Source organism: Heloderma suspectum, chromosome 5, assembly GCF_057233095.1.
Source record: "Heloderma suspectum isolate Gila_16-S chromosome 5, 16-S_ref, whole genome shotgun sequence".
NCBI classification, from domain to species: domain Eukaryota; kingdom Metazoa; phylum Chordata; class Lepidosauria; order Squamata; family Helodermatidae; genus Heloderma; species Heloderma suspectum.
The window spans coordinates 210,582,389-210,601,590 of record NC_139462.1 but is presented as its reverse complement, the minus strand read 5'-3'; positions in this window follow the sequence as shown (position 1 = coordinate 210,601,590).

Sequence of the window (19,202 nt, the reverse complement as noted above, 5' to 3'; positions counted from 1 at the left end):
GTTAGTGCCCCACTTTTGTCAAACCCCTTGAATTACAGCTGAAAGTCCTGACTTCTCTCCCATCTGGGTGTGTTTCCTTTCATCTTCAATGTGGTGGTGTACAGAGGCCAACTGCCAAAAGAGTTATCCTTGTTCCAATATTTCTGGCCCTGACTTTATGTGTGAGGGAGCTGAACCCTCCCCACACTTGCAGTTTGCCTCCCCATAGTTTCTCCCCACAACACACTCGCAAGTGCTTTTCTCTTGGCTGAGCTCAGTCCCAGAAAAATGTCTGTCAGATGGTAAGGTGCAGGCAGGGGCAGGATTTAGCATCCACATACACATACCTTTTGCTCTTCACAAATGATGTCCACCATTATGTTCCTCATAGGATGGCCATGTCTCCTACATTACAGAGGACAGTGCAGTATGTGAAGTGCTGTAAGAGGACTGTCCATCTACACAAGAAAACAAGTAGGGATGGGGGAGAATTTCTCCCCGAAACTTCGGGGAGCTGAGTGCCAAAGTATTCGGCCCCCCGAAGTAGTTTCGGGGAGAAATTCTCCGCCCCCCCTGCCCCCCGCACCCCGCCCCGGGATGGGACTTACCTTTCCCGAATGTCGCTCCCGGTGGCAGGTCGCAGCGGCAGTTCGGCAGGGCTTTGACAGGGGCAGGGGCGGCAGCCAGTCTTTCGAGTGGCTGCCGCCGCTGCCATTCCAAGAAAAGTAAAAAAAAAAAACCTGCCCCCGTGATAGGCTACGTGACGATTAACGTAGCCTATCATGGCTAGATTTGCAAAGTCAGCCGTGATAGGCTACGTTAATCGTCATGTAGCCTATCACGGGTGACTTTGGGGGGAAAAAAAAGCGCGTACACTAATGGCGGCCCCCATAGGGAGCCGCCATTTGCGTTCCTTATTTGGTCGCTGTAGTCTACGTAAATCTTTACGTAGACTACGGCGAAAATAAGGGCAACGCTTCTTGCGTTGCCCTTATTTTCGCCGTAGTCTACGTAAAGATTTACGTAGACTACAGCGACCAAATAAGGAACGCAAATGGCGGCTCCCTATGGGGGCCGCCATTTGCGTACGTGCTTTTTTTTTTTAAGTCACCCGTGATAGGCTATGTGATGATTAACGTAGCCTATCACAGCTGACTTTGCAGATCTAGCCGTGATAGTCTATGTTAATCGTCACGTTGCCTATCACGGGGGCGTTTTTTTTAAAAAAAAACTTTTTATTTCGCGGCCAGGCGAGGCGCCTCCTCCCCGGCCTGAATTTCGGCCAGGCAATGCGGGAAGCCTCCCCCCCGGCCTGAATTTCGGCCGGGCAAGGAGGGAAGCCTCACCCCTGGCCTGAACTTCAGGGGGAGCAGCGAAGTGCCTCCCCCCCACCGCGAAGCAAGCTGCGAGACCAGGTAAGTGACTTTCGTGCACCCCTAATTAAACAAGCACATGCAAATTTTATTCAAGTCTGTGTCCTTTTTTCTTTTCTTTTTTGTATATCTCACTCTTTCGCCAGTGAGTTCCAGGGTGTGATTACCCACGTTGTAGGTTAGGGGGCAGTGGCTGACCCTCAGCCAACCAAGGAGCATTATATCAGGAATTTGAATCCAGATCTCTTAAGTTCCAGTTCTGCACTCATAACACTGTAGCACACCAACCTGCTGGTTACTTGACAGCTTTCTCTTCTGCACAACACAGTGAGACAGTCAATTGGAACACCAAATTGTAACAAATTCACCTTCTCCCAAAGGGACTCAAATGATGATGAAAAGAAACACACACACCCTTGAATGTCCATATGGAGAGTGACACATGAATATGGTTCAAAAATGCATCTGTGTCTCATGAAGTATTTGTCTTGCTTCTTCAAGAGGGCCTTGGTAATTCCTCTAATTGAGGGTTATAGCTGTCCATTTTGGAGACCTGCAAATGTCAGCATTTTGTACACTGCCGAAGCCTTATATAAACTCAGAGAGACCAATTGGACCCCTGTCATGCAAAAGCCACCATTTCAAAGCTGCACGGTTAAATATTCATTCTCCTCTTCCTGCCCTCACCTCAACAAATATCAATAAATAACCAAAAAAACAAAACACGGAAATAGAAGACTCCAAACTGAAATTCAAGGCAGACATCATTTGGGTTTAATAAATCTGTCATTCTTAGCCAGTTCTGTTCTGGTATGCAGCCAAAAATGTCTCTTCAAGTTAAATCTTTGGGGGGAAAACATACATCTAATGATAGAATGAGAGCCTTATAAAAGTACAGAGAGGAACAAGCAGGCCCTATCAAAACCAACAAAGGACTGTACATGATGAGAATTTTTTTTCCCCTAAGTGAACAAACAGATTAATGGCAAGGCATGTTACACTTAGAGACTGCAGCTGATGCCAAAGATCCACCAAGTCCAGGATGATGTCTCCATTAGTGGTCAGTCTGATGCCTCTGGGAAGCTCAGAAGCAGGGTATCCCATTTTCCAACAGCTATCCCATTTTCCCCCAACATCTGTCATGGACTCTGATGTTTGAGCCAGAAGCATCATGGCCTGGTGCTGGGACATAGCCAAATGAGCCACCTGAGATGGTGTGTGCTCCAGTCTCAAAGCCTTCTTTGGGGAACAAGGGTGTGCAATATCAGACTGTGCAGGATGAAGCCATAGGATTGGCCATACTTATAAATACTAAAAGTCTGGACTTCTGCTCTTGCTTGATCAATAGCCCAAACCTTGTCTTCTCATCATCAGTGATCATCATCTGAAAAAATCTTAAATGCACACCCAAGCTTCGGGGTTCCATTTTTGCCAATCATGGCCTAGTATCATTAGAAATGCTTGAGGAATTCAGACTTGAGTTTTGAAATGAAGTGACTTGATCCGCAGCTCCTGGATTAATATGCAGATACAGACATTACTATCCACCAGCTTTGATACTTCCTGTATGTTCCTACATGCATCTCAGCTCCAAAAACAAAAAAAAAGTATCACAATGTGTTCCCATAGTGGGAAACTGTTTAGACATGTGTATTTTGAGGGGAAATTATATTTTAAAACATGGATTTAAATATGTGTTTGAAAGCAGATTTTTATGCATTTTTAAACTTTTTAATGTGGAACAGGAGGGAATGGACACATGGCAAAATGACATCAACCAAAATTAATTAATTCATCCATCCCTAATAGTCATCTTCCATGAATTTGCCTAGCACTTTCATGAAGTCCTCTGTCACAGTGGCTATCAAATCATATTAGTCAATTGTGTGCAGTGAGAACTACTTACTGCCACAAAATTACTCTAATAAGTTTTTGGATGCTGCTACTGGACCAGTTCTAGACTCCTTAACCTGAATGAAACTTACTTCTGATATAGAAGAACTGGAGGAAAACACAGTGGTGGGCCTTTATTTGGTACCTTTATTCAATCAGCAATGGAACTGGGATTAGGGGGGCAATGGAGATGCTTCAGTTATTCCCCCTCACACTTGTCAGCTGGAGGGCAGGTAACATCAAGGAATCCTGGCCAGTTTGACCTTCATTATGGCATCATTGCCTACATCAGCCTTCTCCAAGCTGGCACCCTCCAGATGTGTTGGACTACAACTCCCATGATTCCTGGCAAGTACGGCAAATAGTGCATAGTCCAGCCATGCTGGCTGGGAATCATGGGAGTTGTAGTCCAACACATCTGGGGCCACAAGCATGGTGAAGGCTGGCCTACATCGTGGCTGAGACAGGGAAAACAGGGCTGCATGGGGTCTCCCTTCTCCAAGGGACATGGGGGGTGGGCATGGAAGCATCCAACATGGTGGCTTCATTTCCAAAGGCACACATCATCCTTAATCATAGCACAGCAGTGCGCCTTGGCTCACAGCTTAGGAATCACTGATTAAGAATAGAGAGGTATGAGAAATTAGTTTTTGCTCACAAAACATGCGTGCCTGTCCTGTTTGAAGCCCTGAATGCAATTGCAAGTGCAAGCCCTTGTCTGCTGAAAGTGTTTGCAAATTGCCAGACATGTGCTCACATTCAGTTTGCACAACTTTCCCAGCTTGCTTTTGCACAAATTTCCTAATTTACACAAATTTCCCCTGTAGACTGCATCAGCCCACTTTAGTCTATGGTAGGGATGTCAGAGAATTCCGCCACGGATCTCAGTGAGGCTGAATGCCAGTGCATTTGGCCCCCCGAACTCCGTGGCGGAATGGCCTGTCACCCCCTCGCCCCCTGCGGATCCCCCCCAGGATGAGACTTACCTGGGGCGGATGTTCCGGACGGCGGCGGCTCCAGCGGCAGCTTTGGCGGAGGCGGCGGTGGCGGCTGGTCTTCCGAACGGCTGCCGCTGCCGCCGCCAATTGAAGTCTGGTTTTTTTTTCCCCATTTGTGATAGGCTATGTAAAGACTTACGTAGCCTATCATGTCTGGCTTTTAAAAAAAAACACGCATACACAAATGGCGGCGGCTATGGCCGCCACCATTTGCGTTCCTTATTTTTGGCCATCTTAGTCTACGTAAATATTTACATAGACTAAGACGGCGAAAATAAGGGGAACGCAAATAGCGTAGCAGATGCTACGCTATTTGCGTTCCCCTTATTTTCGCCGTCTTAGTCTACGTAAATATTTACGTAGACTAAGATGGCCAAAAATAAGGAACGCAAATGGCGGCAGCCATAGCCACCACCATTTGCATACACGCGTTGTTGTTGTTGTTTTTAAAGCCAGACGTGATAGGCTACGTAAGTCTTTACGTAGCCTATTACGGCTGACTACAGGGGCGCTAACAGCAGCGGCTATGGCCGCCGCCATTTGCATCCCTGCTAGCCAGTGGCCGGATGTCCGGCTGCTGGCGGAGCCAGCCGGCGGCTCCGTGGAATCCCGGCGGAGCGGAGCCGGCCGGCCAGGATTCCAGGGGGAGGGACGGAGCACCTCCCCCCCCCAGCGGAACCTAGCGGAGCCAGGTAAGGGGAGTTTCGTACATCCCTAGTCTATGGGGGGAAGTTTCACAAATTAAGCAAGTTGCACAAATTTGGGGAAATTTGTGCAAATTTCACATTCAAGCACTGCACGATTAGTGCAGTTTTCACATAGAGTTAGCGGCGATCACAAACACAAACAGGAATCAGGCACTACACGAGCAGTGCGACAACGTTCAGCGAATCTTAGCGATAGGCTCTATGTAATTCCAGAACATTCCAAAGCTAAATACTACTACCATGACTGAGATCCTCAACATGGTTTCTCCATTGCCATCTCCATGGTTCTGAACACAAGGGAAGAGAGTCTGGATTCCTGGGTACCTAACCAAGACAATCCTTTCATGGGGCTCCAACCCTGGACATGGAAAGGGAATGATTCCTGGAATAACTCCATCAGGCAAATGGGATAACTTCTTGAAAGGCCTAACAACCCATACCCATAGAGAATCCAACTTTGAATCTTTTGTTGATAACTCTAGGCTACATGGTCAAGGCCCATCAAGATCAAGGGAAGGGCATACCCACACTCACAAGGGCTTCCAGTCCACTGACTTTCACATATGACTTTCACATATTCACATGATATGACTTTCACATCAGCAACTCCACACTGCATGAGTTCTGGCAGAAGAAAGTCCAAAAGTCGTAGATCAAACCCAGCCTGCTGTACACCAAGCTGACTACAAACACAGACACACAACCCACAGCAACGAGAGTTCAGATCTATGAAAACCTTCACAGTACTTTTCATGGCAAGTCCTCAACAATCCAAAGTTCTAGTCCATGTGCAGAATGCCTCCAAAAGCCCAGACAATGATGGATCCAAACAAAGAACCATTTGTGGGTGCAGCCCAGCGGTGGATGGAAGTCCGGCTGCGGGCGGCCCCAGCCGGCAGCTCCGCGGGCTCCCCGTGGAGCAGAGCTGGCCAGGGAGGATTCCGGGGAGGAGGGACGGATCGCCTCCCCCCCCAGTGGATGGCCCCAGAAGAAAAGGGTAAGTCATTCGTACACCCCTATCCAAATGAGATACTCCTATGCAGGCATCACAGAGGCAGCCATGCTAGATTGCAGAGGCTGTTCTGAACTGGCGAGTTAGAGGGTAGATGGTTTTTCCTTGCAGCACATGGTTGGACCAGGTGGTGTTTTGGTCCTGTCTAATCCATTTCCCCAATCTAGTTCTAGTGATCCTGCCGACAAAGCCTTTCATAGCATATTCATTTCAAAGGACAGAAAGCTTGAAGCGTACCAATTGTGGAGCTACTGCTTCTTTGTGGTTAGTGCTGGCCCTGCTGAGCAGCTTGGTAAAATCATTTGCTTAAGGTGGCATCCTGGGAGGTCGATGAAGACAGGAATCACTGTCTCAGTAGTGCTGCAAAGCTTTCTAATGCAGGGGTCCCCAAACATTTTTCACCTATGGGCACATTTGGGAATTTGAGAAACTGCTGTGGGCACCACCATTAAATGCCTAATCAGTGGATCTCCACTTTGGCATCTACCTGTTAGGGAAGTTGGAGAAATCCACAATGGAACCACATGAGTTTGGAATTTCATGAATGTGACCTGCAGATTCCACAGCAGAGTCAGACTGGCTTTTCCGCCATCAGGTGGATTCTGTGGACTTGCAGACCAATTTTCTAACTTTCTCAAATTTTGTGTAAATTTAATCATAGAAAAACATGGGGCGGGGAAATAAAAAAATGGCCAAAAATGTACATTTCCCCCATAGGCTAAAGTGTGAAAATGCACATTTCAGGGAAATTGTGCATTATTTGCATATGTGAAATTGCACAATCACACATTTGCATAAATGTGAATTTGTGCAAATTTGGAAATCAGAAATGTCCAGTTCCATTGATGGGCAAACAATGGAATGAAAGATGCTTGACAATCTGTGAAACACAGATGGGATGGATTTTACACAATTCGTATATCCCTACTAGGGGTGTACGAAACCCCACTTAACTTGCTCTGCTGGGGTCCGCGGGGGGGGGTGATCTGGTCCTCCCCCCTGAATCCTCCCTGGCCAGCTCCGCTCCGCAGCGTGTCCGTGGAGCCGCTGGCCGGGCCGATCCACAGCCGGGCTGCTGCAGACGCAAATGGCATCCTGAGTAGGGGACGCCATTTGCGTCGCTGCTGTAGCCGTGATAGGCTACGTAAATATTTACATAGCCTATTACGGCTAAAGTGGGGATGCAAATGGTGTAGCGGACACCATTTGCGTCCCCACTTTAGCCATGATAGGCTAAGTAAATATATATGTAGCCTATCATGGCTAAAGAGGAGATGCAAATGGCATAGTGGACACCATTTGCATCCGTGCTTTAGCCGTGATAGGCTACGTAGATATTTACATAGCCTATCACGGCTACAGCAGCAACATAGATGGCATCCCCTACACACAACGCCATTCGCGGCCGCACACCGGAGCAGCGGCCAGCAATGTCCAGATCCGGACTGCTTGAAGGCAGGTAGGAGCCAGTCCATGGGGACATCGTGGGGTGGCGGGGGAGATTGCTCCATTCCGCCATGGACTCCGGGGGGCCGGATTCTTTAGAACTGGAGTCCATTCTAGGACTGTTCTAGAACTGGAGTCCATTCTCGTATTCCACTGAAGTCTGTGGCAGAATTCTCCGCCATCCCTAATCCCTACTACCTGCCATGTCTGCTACTACTACTTTGCCATGTCTATGGATCTTAGACTGTGTCTTATTGAGCTAAATCTTTTGTTACATATCTATAGGACACTGCAAAGTCCCTTCAATAAGGGATTGACTAATTCAGCTAATTGTTGGTGTTGCAATGCAGCTAATGCTTCTTTTAAACATGTTTTGGAAACGTCCAGTAGTTGCTTCTTTTAGGGGGGATGTTATGACACTGATACATTTTGTACTAGAACAGTTTTTCATATCGACCGATGTACATACTCTTTTAAATTATTTACCTGCTTCATGGAAATTAATAAATGGTCAACATAAATGGATTCTCCATGTCCTTTTGACAGCTAAAAGACTGTCAACATTGGAAGGATAAACACTCACCTCCTATAATGAAATGGATTGAGGGTCTTACAACAGTTTCAGTATTTGAAAAGGCAGCATATAGATTCCACCTTCAAATGGATGCTTATTTGCATATTTGGTCTGCTTTTGTTGATGCCTATGTATAATTTTTATTTATTTCATTTTATTTACAATATTTATATACTGCTCCACATCAAAGATTTTGGCAAAGATATAATTGCTAGAAAGCTAGAAATATACACACATACAAATCCATGTGTGTATATTTTCTAAAGTTTTTTTAAAAATTAAGTTTTTGGTTGGTACCCATGGGCACCGCATTGTAGACCCCTGTTCTAAACCGTTGCCCACATGGGGGGGGGCAGGAGGACACCATTTTGGCTCCACTTCAGGCATGTTCTGGGTTGGCTCCGTTTGTGGTAAATGGGTATCCCTGTTGGCATGCCTTATATGACACATGAAGAAATGGGGTTAGAATGTTTCAGTTCAAGTGGTTATGGAGCAGGCTGTAATTCACAGAGGATAAGTAGAGCCATGCTGGATCAGACCAAAGGCCTATCTAGTGCAGCATCCTGTTCCCACAGTAGCCAACCAGGAAGTCCACAAATAATAGTTCCTCCTGCTCCTGTTCCCTAGCAACTGGTATGCAGAGGTATACTATTTCCCATATTGAAGGTAAGAAATAGTCATCATGACTTGTAGCCATCAATACCCTTATCCTCCATGAGCATGAAGCTGCCTTATACCAAGTCAGATTCCTTGGTCCATTTAGATCAGTATTGTGTATACTTACTGGTGCTGGCTCTCCTGGGTTTCAGACTGAAGTCTTTTGTAGCACTACCTGGAGATGCCAAGGATTGAATTTGGGAACTTCTGCACACAAAGCAGGTGCCCTTCCACTTCTGTAGCCTTCTCCTAAGTAGGACGTTGCCTTGTATCAGATCAAATTATTGGCGGTTGACCTAGTATTGTCTACCCTGACTGGCAGCATCTTGGGGAGATTATTTGTTGTATTAAATTTATTTCCAAAGTGGGGCTCAGGTTTTTTCCCCAGGTGTTTCTCATCCTCTGCTACCTGATCTTTTAAAACTGGAGCTCCCAGACATTGAACCTGAGCCTTCACCATGATAGGGATGTACAAAAGTCACTTACCTGTAACGAAATTTGATTCGCGGTGGGGGGGAGGTGCTCTGTCCCTCCCCCTGAAATTCTGGCCAGGGGGGAGGCGCTCCGTCCCTCCACCCCTGAATCCTGGCCGGCCGGGCTGCAAATGGCGGCGGCCGTAGCTGCCACCGTTTGCGTCCCTGCAGTCAGCCATGATAGGCTATGTAAATGTTTACGTAGCCTATCACGGCTGAGTAAAAAAAAAACCACGCGTACGCAAATGGCGGCGTCCATGGGCGCCACCATTTGCGTTCCTTATTTTGGCATGTCTAGTCTACGTAAACATTTACGAAGACTACAGCGAAAATAAGGGGAATGCAAATAGCGTAGACGCTACGCTATTTGCGTTCCCCTTATTTTCTCCGTAGTCTACGTAAATGTTTACATAAACTAGATGTGCCAAAATAAGGAACGCAAATGGTGGCGCCCATGGGCGCCGCCATTTGCGTACGCGCGGGGTTTTTTGTTTTTTGTTTACTCAGCCGTGATATCATGGTGTTTTTTAAAAATCTAGCCATGATAGGCTACGTAAATCTTTACATAGCCTATCACGTTTTGTTGTTGTTGTTGTTGTTGTTTTTACTGGAAATGGCGGCGGCGGCAGCCATTCGGAAGACCAGCCGCCGCCACCACTGAACCGCCGCCGAAGTGCCGCCGAAGCGCCGCCGCAGCCTCCGCCGCCGCCAGGAGGATTCGCCCAAGGTAAGTCCCGTCCCGGGGGGGGGCGGGGGGGCAGACCGTTTCGCCACCAATTTCAGGGGGCCAAATGTGCTGGCATTCGGCCTCCCTGAGAATTGTGGCGAAATTCTCTGACATCCCTAATCCATGCAAGCCATTGAGCTGTGGCTAGCTACTGCCTTTTAACCCACTCTTACCAGGTAGGATCACCTGCTATATTTTAAGGACAGAGGGAGGATCTCTGTGAACTTTGTCTATGTAAAAAAAAAAAAAATCTGTTTCTTTATCCTTAAATAAAAAGAGGGTAGTTTCCATATCCAGTCGTCATCATCATCATCATGGCAATCACTCATGACCGAGTAAGATTGTCTTCCAGGGGTAGAGTCTTAACACTGGGTCTGCATGTGGCTGTGAAGGCCAATTCTGGATCCACACAGCCTCCCACAGTGAGGACATAGGTTTCCAGGTGGAAGGCGATCACAGTGAGGGTTTGCTTGACGTGCCTTCCGCTGAGCTCCTTTCTCCCTTTCTCCCTGTACTCGTGCTTCTTCAAAGTCCATGGTGCCTTTAATATAGGCTGACCTCCAATTGGAACACTCATGGGTTAGGGCTTCCCAGTTCTCAATGCTTATGTTTACATCATATCCAGTAGTACTACATCAGTAGACACCCTCAGCCATGCAAATCACTTTCTAGTAATAGCGTAACTCTAAGAATTTCAGCACCAAACCCATAAGAAGTTAATTAGTTCTCTCTCTCTCTCTCTCTCTCTCTCTCTCTCGCTTTCTCTCTGTCTCTCTCTCACTCCTTCTTCGTCTTTTTCTTCTTCTTCTTCTTCCTTCCCCCCACCCATTTTGCATTTAGAATACAGCATGTCAAGACAAACTGTACTCCAGAAGCAAATACTGAGCAAGTTTTCCTTAGCCAGCAAATATTGTGACCTCATAGCTTCTTGCCAAAGCCTGGTCTCGAAGCACTCCTCTTTAAAAACATAAAACAAAGAAAGATCATAGACTAATTCAAACTCTGGAAATATTCAGCTCAGAAAAAAAGAGCTTTTATCTAAAAAACAACAAACTACTTTGGACTTTGGAGAAATGACCATGGGGCCAATTAGCTGTTGCACAATCTGAATCCATCTAGTTCCTTGTCAATAATTTATAAAATAGATGGGGTGCTGAGGATCTTTGCCATGAAGCTAAGATTGCAATTACAGGCATGGCTCTTCTGCTCCCAGAGTCAGTCAGCAGGGCTCCATGGGGTGGAACAGAAAGAACTAGGGATGTCAGAGAATTCCGCCACAGATCTCAGTGAGGCCAAATGCCAGTGCATTTGGCCCCCCGAACTCCATGGAGGAACGGCCTCCCCCCCCCATGGATCCCCCCCCCGGACGAGACTTACCTGGGGCAGATGTTCCAGATGGCGGCGGCTCCAGCAGCAGCTGGTCTTCCAACCGGCTGCCGCCGCCGCCGCCATTTGCAGTCTGTTTCCCCCCCCCCCATTCATGATAGGCTATGTAAAGACTTACGTAGGCTATCACGTCTGGGTTTTTTAAAAAAACGCATATGCAAATGGCGGCGGCTATGGCCGCTGCCATTTGCATTCCTTATTTTTGGCCGTCTTAGTCTACCTAAATATTTACGTAGCCTAAGACGGCGAAAATAAGGAGGAACGCAAATAGCGTAGCGGATGCTATTTGCATTCCCCCTTATTTTGGCCGTCTTAGTCTATGTAAATATTTACGTAGACTAAGATGGTGAAAATAAAGGGGAACGCAAATAGCGTCCGCTACACTATTTGAGTTCCCCTTTCTTGTCTTCGTCTTAGTCGTAGACTAAGACGGCCAAAAATAAGGAACACAAATGGCGGTGGCCGTAGCCACCGCCATTTGCGTACGCTTTTTTTTTTTTTTTTTAAACAGATGTGATAGGCTACGTAAGTCTTTACGTAGCCTATCACGGCTGAATTCAGGGACACAAACGGCAGCGGCTATGGCTGCCGCCATTTGCATCCCTGCTAGCCAGTGGCCGGATGTCCAGCTGCTAGCAGAGCCGGCCGGCGGCTCCGCGGAATCCTCACGGAGCGGAGCTGGATGGCGAGGATTCTGGGGGGAGGCGCAGAGTGCTTCCCCCCCAGTGAGGATTCCAGGGGGAGGGACGGAATGCCTCCCCCCCCAGCAGAACCCAGCGGAGCCAGGTAAGCGGGGTTTCGTACACCCCTAGAAAGAAATGACCTAATTTCCCACCTGGTCCCAAGTTCAAAACCTAACATCTTCAGTTAAAAGGACATCTCAGGTGAAAGACTCGAGCTTAAGACCTTGGTGAGCCATTGCCAATCAAAGTAAGCCAATGGCCCGATCCAGTACATAGCAGATTTATATGTGAAGTAGAATATTTCTTTTGGAATTCTCCAGCTGTTGTATTGCATAGCACAGTTTTAGAGTTTGAGAAGAGGTCCAGTTTTACCACACAAAACACAACATCCACAGCAAGAGTGTTCTGCATTGCTAAATGGAATAAAAAGTACCAAGAAGACCCACGCACACACACACTGAAGAGGGAGGAGGAGGAAGATGGTGATAGTGATGAAGATAGGGATGCTGGAAAAATTCAAGACAGACTAAAATGAGGTCAGATTTCTAAGAATCCAACCTATGGAATCTGCTGGGGACCATCCCCCTCAGGCCGCGTGGAGTTGGTGGACTTTCGGATCTTTTTTTTTTTTTACTTTCCCAAAATTTATGCATATTTATTTGTAGGCAAATATGCACATTTCTGCTAAGACTGGTAAATATACGTGGGGAAACGTTGAATGGAATGGGGGACAATGCACTAAATGTTACATACTAAGGTAAATGACGTAAATTGTCATGAACCCTCTTGCAGAATTATTTGCATATTTTTCTGCATAGTGGGGGAAAAAAAATCTGAATCCATCTGTGAATGGATGATGGAACAAAAGGCACCTGACAATCTGCAAAACACAGATGGAGTGAATTTTACACAAGCCATACATCCGATGATGATGATTCGGCATTTTACGAATTAATTGGCATGGGTGTCAATGCTAAGAACTTCGAATGTTTATGAAACAAGATATTATACATTATTTAAAGTAGTTATAACCTATTGAAAAGCTACATCTTACAGGCTATAGATATTGATAATGCTTTAGTGACATGTACTCTGTTCAGAGCATAAATTCTATAATGGTGCATGAACCAGAACAGCACTTTGAGGAACAGCATCTGAATCAATCAGAAATATAAGAAGGAAACTTTTCAACTTATGATTTGCCAGACTTTACACACAGTTATTTCAGTTGATTCTTGGGATGTATGAAACACAATCCTTTTGAAAGACAATCCTTGTACAAAAACAAGGAAGCTTCCAATGGTATCAACTTAAAACAGATTTCTCAGTTCTTCTAAGTTTTAGTCTTTTTAAAGGTTTGTTCTGCTGTTTCCTCATTTTCATGTTTCTTTGTATTTGTTTTATGTCACCTACCAACCTGAAATATAATGAAGGGCAGTATAAACAAGTTTTCAATAAATCAAATAATATTAATTTGATGAATATGTGGCTCAGAGAATTAACACTGCCGAAGGATGGATGAGGGGACAATCAAAGTTAGCTCTTGGAAAGCAGATCTGTTGTACAATTTCAGTAGTAGAGTCTGCAACAAAATATTGCTCCTGCTCAGGATTCCAGCCAACCGTAGCATCTTCCAGGATACTCTATTCCACCCCAAACCAGTTTTCTGTCCTCCCTGAATAGTCAGCCAGCATTCTGTGCCCATTAAACATGCTCACTCCTCATTGTTTCCAGAAACATTCTACTGGGGAAAAAAAGATGGTGTGCCCCATGAAAACCATCTGTTTTTTTCTGTACATGATCCCTGGAAACAATGCTATGCAATCACACATCATTATTTGCAGGGACTTTCTACCAGCCCTATTCGGAAAGCACACAAAAGGAGTCATGTGACCTAATCATTTGACACCGAAATAAGGTGTGTGTGTGTGTGTGTGTGTGTGTGTGTTTTAATAAGAAATGGATTAAAAGCCCTCGGATCACCTTGTAACCCTATGTAACCCCCATCCAAATGTCAAATGACTTTCTTTTCCCCACTCCCTAGATCAGGCTGGCTCCAGGCATTTGAGGGCCCTTGGGCAAGACACCTCCCAATGGCCCCCTGCCTCAGGAAATCTACCTTCTCACTGTCTTTGCAACCAGCTGCTATTGCTCCTCAGCCTCTTCTTCACTGTTGCTACCATGTGCATGCTTGATAGGCAGAGAGCCTGTGAGTAAGTGGGCACTGGAATCTGCTGCTCCTCCTTCTCAACATCACCACTGTCTGGGCCAGAGTGACAGGCAGGTGAACAAACAGGTTGCCATAATGAAGAGGAGGAGCAGTTCCAGGGGGCTTTTCTCAGTGGGCACCTGCTGAGGTATGGACCCTTGGCAGGTACCCAACCATGCTTACCTTTGACACTGGCCCTGACACAGATGTTTCTGATTTGTTTCCCCTCATCTTCAAAGGTCCAACAAAGGTGGGGTGGTACTTTACACATCCCTAAAAAAAATTGCTATTATGGCAACTGAAAAGTAAGTCAGAGGTAACCAGAAGGAGGATTGTGTTGGAAAAGTGATATGCTCACGTTCTTGGATGAGTAGAACCCCAGGGATATTCCTAGAGACTCCATCAGTGACCGTGCCAGAAGACCAGCACATAAATCCTACGTACGTTCATGAGAAATGAGGAGACCAAATTGAACTTTCTTTCATGTGGGAAAATGCAATGACTCATTTATGCTACTGAAATCCTAATATGTCTGATTTAAACAAAGGTTCCATTCACAATATAAATAAATTGGCTTAAAGAGGGAAAAAATGATCTTGCCCCACTTTAAGCACTTAGAGCAATGCCTCTTCTCATCAAAGTCAAAAAGGAGCTTGGAAATGTACAAGAGGCTGCCGACTGAAATTTGTGAATATGCTTCCCCCCCCCCTTTTCTTTATGATTCATATGTATGCATATAATTACCAAAGGTAAAAAATATGGCTGTGGTGGAGAAATGGAAAATTGGAACATGATGGCATCTTCAGTCACCTCCCCTCTTAGCCAATCTTCACTAATCCTTAATGAATTCCCAAGGAAGCATGATGTGAATTCTTCTCCAAAAAGAGAGAGAAAAGATTGCTGAACAAGTGAAAATGGATCCTGGAATAGGCACTGCCACTTTCTTATTTGGATTGCCAGTGCCAAGTGAGCAGGAGGACATCTGATTCTGCCCTGAATAGCTACTAATTTACGAGTAAACCTAATAACGAAGCTGTGAGTGAAAGGCAGTGTGTTGGAAATCAAAACAGAGCTTCTGGATACACACACATTACAAATTGTACTGAAAGAAAGGCTCATCTTTCCATGAACAAAATCACCATCCTTTGAAGAAGTTGTTTAATCTCTCACTCATTTGATTGGCTGCAGACTAAATCCATTTGCTCCATCTTAGAGCTCCCCAGAAGCGCAAATAACAGGAATTTGGGGGAGGGCTGTTGGAAAAACAGGGGGAAAGGGTGATTTCTAAAAGTATCATCTAGTTTGACCACCCAGAGCTACCTCATGTGGGGCCTCCTCCATTCAATGAAGGGGCAGGTCTGTACTTTTATCCATTCACATGCATGGAATAGTCACCTTATTGAAATGAAAGAGGGAGCCACTGTAGGCAAGGGAATTTCATGTGTGCATGGGAGTTCTTGTGCCCACAGGATACTCCTGGGCAAGGCTCAGGGCAACTTCCTGCACCCTTGGTCCACCTCTAATTAACTTCATCAGAGGTTCTGTTATAGGCTAGACTAGTGGGTAATTGAGGCAGGGCCTAGGGATGGGTGAACAAGGGATGTTCCAGCTTGCCAAGATTTTCCTCGATTTGCGCTCACATTCGCAATCTCTGTTTGTTTTGCTGAAATGGGAAAATAACTATCAGGTGTGAAGTTTGTGCAAACAATCCCCAAATGTGCACACATTTCAAAATTACACAAATTTCCCCCATAGACTAAAATGATTTAAAATGTGTACATTTTGAGAAAGTTGCACATTTTGAGAAAGTTGCGCATTTTGAGAAAATTGAACATTTTGAGAAAGTTGAGCATTTTGAAGAAGTTGCGCATTTTGAGGAAGTTGCACATTTTTCAAGTACACATTTCGCAAACATAGTTCAGGAGTTTGAACTATGTTTGCAAAACATAGTTCAGGAGTTTGTGAACATTTTCAGAGAAAAAGTGCTCCCCTCCCATTCACATCCGCATTTGGGATTGCGAATGGGAAATTTCAAATGATTTGCAAACTGAAACTAAATTCTCATACAGCTCTGTTGGCAGCAACGTGATTCTGAAACTCCCTCCCAATGGAGGTGAGATTGGCTCCTTCCTTATTCCCCTTTAGATAGCAAATTAAGACTGTTCTGTTCTCCGTGGCTTTTAATGCTGTATAATGTTTATCTGCTCTTCAATTTTAATGCTGCTTTTTCAATTATATTTTTAGGGATGTCAGAGAATTCCGCCACGGATCTCGGGGAGGCCGAATGCCAGCACATTCGGCCCCCCGAAATCAGTGGCGGAACGGTCTGCCACCCCCCCGCCACCCCCCAGGATGAGACTTACCTTGGGTGGATCTTCCTGGCAGTGGCGGCTCCGGCAGTGGCTGCAACGGCAGTGCAGCGGCAGTGCAGTGGCGGCGGCCGGTCTTCTGACCGGCTGCCACTGCCGCCATTTCCAGTTTAAAGAAAAAATGTGATAGGCTACGTAAAGATTTACGTAGCCTATCACAGCTAGATTTTTAAAAAACACCGTGATAGGCTACGTAAATCTTTACATAGCCTATCACAGCTGAGTAAAAAAAAAAAAAAAAAGTGCATATGCAAATGGTGGCGCCCATGGGCACCGCCATTTGCATTCCTTATTTTGGCATGTCTTAGTCTACGTAAGCATTTACGTAGACTAAGACAGCGAAAATAAGGGGAACGCAAATAGCGTAGATGCTACGCCATTTGCGTTCCCCTTATTTTCTCTGTCTTAGTCTACATAAATGTTTACGTAGACTAAGATGTGCCAAAATAAGGAATGCAAATGGCAGCAGCCGTGGCCAACGCCATTTGCATACGCGCGTTTTTGTTTTTTAAAAAAATTCAGCCATGATAGGCTACGTAAAGATTTATGTAGCCTATCATGGTTTTTTTAAAAAACCTAGCTGTGATAGGCTACGTAAATCTTTACGTAGCCTATCACTTTTTTGTTTGTTTGTTTTTTTAAACTGGAAATGGTGGCGGCGGCAGCTGGTCGGAAGACCGGCCGCCGCAGCCGCTGCCGCCAAACTGCCGCCGAACCGCCGCCACAGCTGCCGCCACAGCCGCCACTGCCAGGAAGATCCACCCAAGGTAAATCTCATCCCAGGGGGGGCTGGGGAGGCAGGCCGTTCCACCACCTATTTCGGGGGGACAAATGCGCTGGCATTCGGCCTCCCCAAGATCCGTGGCAGAACTTTCGTACATCCCTAGTCAAAGGGGAGATAGTGGGTGAAGTAGACCCAGCTCCCTTCATTTCCCCATGTGTCCTTCTTTATCAGGCCTCCTCTATGTCCCATTCTTGGTGGAATTGCAGAAGGCCTTTTTGTTTCTGCATGCAACATGTAGACCATATTCAATGGGGTATATTCTTCTTGGGAAGGCCATGCGGCAGTATCACATAGGCATTCTGAACAGTTCTTTCATGCCAATCACAACTTGTTGTTGTGTTGTTTTGTTTTGTTTTGTTTTGTCAAACTCAATGACCTGTACATAAGACCAAAAGAACATAACAACATAAGAAGAGCCCTGCTGGATCAGACCAAGAGTCCATCTAGTCCAGCGTTCTGTTCACACAGTGGCCAACCAGCTGTCGACCAGGAACCCACAAGCAGGGCATGAGTGCAACAGCACCCTCCCACCCATGTTCCCCTGCAAGGACTTTCCTCCATCAACTGCCCTGTGGGGCAAATCCTTATGAGTTGTTATTTTAAAATTGATTTAATACGGTTTTTATTAATGTATTTAATAAAATGATATGATTTGATCCTGAAACGATTTGATCCTGAAAGGCGGGATATAAATAATTGTAATAAATAATAATAAAATACAGTACATTTTGTTTTCTTCCATCTTCACCTTCTCCCCCACCACATACTTGTGCCAAACAGTTGAAGAGAGTATTTCTAAAATCATCTCTCTGCCTACTATAGTGTTGGGACCCTCCAAACAGCTAAGAAGATCACCCTTTTTTTAGAGAGAGAGAAAGAAAAGGCATATGTCAAGCTGCCTCACCCACAGAGCCTTCAGGCAAAACACATCAGTCTTTTGGCACTGTCAGGGACTGAATAAATCAGAGATAAGTGGGTTAAAATGTCAGCACCCAATGGGATTGAAAATAAATCAGCTACCTTTCTGCATTCAAGGCAGATGCTAAATGGCAATGCCACCAGCACCTCATCTATTCGACGGGGGCAAATTAAATATCTTAACGAGCATGAATATATATACATTTTATTCCCCTTGTAATAAGTCCATGCTGGATCTCAAGGTGGCAGAGGTTAAAGACGCGTGAATGTGAATGATGGCGTTAAAAGGTTTTCAGTCTCTGTTTATTAATAGCTCTTGCCCTTTCACCTCAGCAGCATCCATCACAGCTTGGTTGAAACGCAGCTTGGTTGAATCTCCCTTCATCAGTCACTGGGATTCTTCCTGCCCTGATGAAGATGGAGGGTTGAGGCTGCAGGAAATCCAATGTCCTATTTGTATAGTTGCAAAGTCACTTTGTAACTGTAATGACAAAAGAGAATTTTGTGAATCAGGGTGGGGTTTTTGTTTTAAATAAACTATCTCCTAAGACGGAGCAACAGAAGACATCAAGGGGTAGCCTCTGGATTTTTTGAAGGCCTCCATGAAGCTACTGATCATCAAAGACAATCTTCCCTCATGCAAACAAAATGTAAACTTTTTGAAGGCACCGATAGCGTCTTCTTCTTCTCCTTTTTCTTTTTTGATCTTCTGTTTTAATTTAGGTTGTCTCTCTGTAAATTGTTTGACATTGGTAATGAAAAATGGAAATGGCAAATGGTCTCCTTCTATCATGAGTATATCCGTTAAATGTAGCTGTAAGAAGCAGATTTAACTGCAACTTACTTTGATGTTCTGTGCTGTTCTCGTGCCTAGATGTATCAGAATACACAAATGAAGCTGATTTTTAGACTGAACAATCCCACACACACACTAAAATATCTGAATCCACTCCAGTTCCCACACACAGAGAAAAGGAAATCTGCCAGCAAAGAGACTGAGAAGTATCACAAAAG